The sequence below is a fragment of the Manacus vitellinus genome, unplaced genomic scaffold, assembly GCF_001715985.3.
Source record: "Manacus vitellinus isolate BGI_N305 unplaced genomic scaffold, ASM171598v3 scaffold_48_pilon, whole genome shotgun sequence".
Taxonomy (NCBI): domain Eukaryota; kingdom Metazoa; phylum Chordata; class Aves; order Passeriformes; family Pipridae; genus Manacus; species Manacus vitellinus.
The window spans coordinates 188,602-192,048 of NW_021940593.1; positions in this window are offsets into that span (position 1 = coordinate 188,602).

Here is a 3,447-nt window from a genome sequence, read left to right on the forward strand (position 1 = left end):
GGCCGGAGCTGCGCGGGTCACAGCCTTCCGCTGACCGCGGGCTGCATAGGTCGGGGGAAATAAAGCGCCAGAACGTGCTTATGTCCTTTGGGTCGATGTGGGAGAGCAGCGCGGTTAAACTTCTGCTCAGCTGAAGGGTCGGGGGAATAATCCGGCATCCTATGTAAATAGTTAGGGCCGCACGTTAGGGAGGGAATTAAGGCTCTGAAGGGAGAGTCAACGCAATAAGAATTGCCGGCTTCCCCCGAAGGGGCTCCCACCGCCAGAGCCAGCTGGCAGTGGTGGGCCAGGGTGCCCACCCAGCTTGGGCAAGGGGCTGGTCCAGCTGCAGCCTTTGGGGACTCGGTCTCCAGAGCGATTCTCAACAAGAGCTGTACCCTGGTAGCAAAAAACCAACCCAGAACAACTCCTGAGCCAGGACATGCTCCTACAGTAAACACCAGTGATCCCCAGGGCTGGAGTTGAGGGAATTCCCGCTCTGAAGGGATGCTGTCAAATTCAGAGTTACTTTTCAGCAGTTATTTAAAGCGTTGTGTACAAGATCTCACTATTTCAGCTGAGAATTACTGAGTGCATCTATGCATATTTCCTTCAGCAAGGAGAAGGAGACTTTCAGCTGCTAATTAACCTCACTTGGAACCTCTCATGCAGCGGAAGGTTGCAGAAACTGTGGGCATCATAAGAGAAAAAAACAACTCTCCACTGTTGTGGAAGCCACTCTAGAAACACAGTGTATTTGCAAACCCTACACATACAGCAGCACATACCCTAGGTACCGATAACATTGGACCTGATGTCTTCTCTTTAAAGCGTGGTCTTTGTTTTTATATGGACAAGAGAACGCTTCAGGCTTTTGAAGCCTTGCAGTTTCCGTCTTTATACTATTTATAAAGACTACTTTTTCATAAAGCTTTTAAATAAACGTAGAGTAGAAGAGACACCAGGAATTTCACCTCGCTATGATGGAAGTGGTCTGGAGATGCAGTTTGTCCATGGCAGGGAATGCAATCTTTCTAACATGGGAGAAACATTTTCTATGAGTGAAATACTCCGTCTGTACTGCAGGGACTGGTCTTGTGCCTGTTCATCATAACGCACACTTGGTACCACAAACCCAGGCCAGGGCAGCCTTGGCCATATTACTCATGATGTGGCAATTTGAGTAAGAAAACATGATTACCAACCTCCTAAGTGACGTACCAACCTGCTCCAGAAATCATTCCACAACTGGCTTTAATTTTTCTGTGTATTTATAAAAGCAGACTTGTTTTTCCTGTACAGTGGCTTGTATGTGAATTTTTAAATGATTCTGATACGGCATTGCTGCTTTTTTTGTCTTTTGTTGGGTTTTTTTTGGCCTGCAAAAGAATGAATGTAAAATACAGTCAGCATTATGCATGCATGGAATAATTCTTTTGCAAGGAAAAATTGGTAGAAATTATTTCAGGTGATTTCCATTTATTTTTGGAGCACTTTTTAAGTGTCTGATATTTCTGCAGCTGGCTTACCTGTTTTTCTTGGAATTCCCCTGCAGCTTAGCAGCAGTTAATGTTTAATGATTCTCAATCGAATGTAGTCATTAACTATAAGGCAATGCCTCCCTGTGTTACAGCCTGTTTCTACCTCTCTCTGATGCTAATAAAGACCATCATCTGTTTTCAGAAGTCCACAAAGAAGATAGCAGGGTGCGGGCCAACAGCTGTACTGGAAAACCAAACTGGGACAGAGAGCATTTTTTATCTCGTCTGCGCTATCCCCCCCTTAGGTCTTTCTGCTTGGTTTTTAATTTTTTTCCCTCCATGTGTAAAACGTAGTCAAGATGTTTAATGGGACAGGACTTTTAATCCATCTTTCCGAAGAGGACAGCATGGTCCCTTCCGCTGCGGAGTGCTGTTAGCAACTCCGGGAAAACTATTTCTTTTTGTTTTTTCTATTAAGGTGTTAGCATCAAAGTATTAAAAGCTGAGAAAAACAGCAAAGAAAACCTCAAATGCATTAAGAAAAAGCGCCTCTATGTAACTTCTTGCTTACTTAGTAATTGAAACTTACTTCATATGTTCTGGATATCTGTAAGCAAAAGGTTTAAGTCTGTAATGCCGTTCCTTCTCTCTGCAGTCTGGTTATTGTGTTTTCACAACAGCAAAATTACTGTTATTGCTGAATTATAGAATAAATACAGGATATCTCACCACTGAGCAGTCATTACTTTGCTTCACAAGTACAACAGCCTTGAACCAAGTACAGTACAGAGCACTAGTTTCTTTTGCCTCACAATCCAAACAGTGCAACTGGCCTTTCTTTGGGAGGTGAGATGTAGCACTGGGTTCTCAGCCCAAATCCTGCACCAGTGCCTTGCAGACAAATCCAGGCACATGCACTACTGCTGCTTTTGAAGCTGGCTCTTGCTGTAAGGCAAAGTCAGAGGTGTAGGACCGCTGGTACTGCTACGCAATATGAGGTGTTCCTGTGGCTGTACACTGGTCACCAGCAGTTTCTTAATTCAGCTCTTTTACAATTTCTGTGGTGTTTACCTTATTTTTTGCTTTTGACTGGGGTTTTGGTTTTGTAGCGTGGCTTCAGACAGTAGTTGGGAGTGTGCAAGTGGAGCCTTGGGTTGTGCGTCTAGGTAGCTGATACCAATTTTGTTCATGATGCTCTGGCTACGACCGAGCTGTGGTTATCCGAGGCTGTGGTGGTACATCCAGAAGCCCAGCAGGCTGAGAGCACTGGATCCCTGTCCTGCAGGCCAGCGGTGCTGACCGAGGAGGCTGCAGCTCCCATGTGACATCCCTCCAGCAGCAGGCCGTGGTCTCTTGGGGGCCAGGAGCGCATGGGATCAGGTGGTGAAGCTGCAACACAGGAGGCAAAAGCTTACTTGAGCTGCTGAGGTAGATGGGGGGGCAATGAGTGTGGCAGCTCTGGAGCTGGCGTTGTTCTGTGGCTTCTCCATCCCCCACAGGCTGGTCCATGACCAACTTTGGAAGTCTGCTTCCCATCTGATTCAGAATCAGGCATGTCGCTTCAGCTCCTGTTGACTGCCTCTCTCAAGCAAAGAGCAGCTGCCCCAAAAGCCAGCACCAGTTCCAGAATATGGGGAACAGGACATTTCAGACAGAAAAAGCAGGTGCCACTGGGCTTTGCACAGCAGGACCCGGCACTGGGGAAGCAGCCACTGGGAGCCGCCAGGCAGCGGCTTTGCCCCCGCGCCCTGAGGTGCTGGGCTGTGGCATTAGTGCCAAGGTCCATCCTGCTCAGCTCACTTCTGCAGTGCGGCCACATCGAGGATCCCTGCGGCAGAGGGCAAGCCCATTAGGGCCGGCACGGCCCTGCACCGACGGCAGGACCCGAGGGTGGGCCGAGGCTGGGATAACATCTTAAAAAACAATAATCAAAACAGGTTAAAACAAACAAACAAACAAACAAAATAGAAGCGCTATGTTTTGGCCA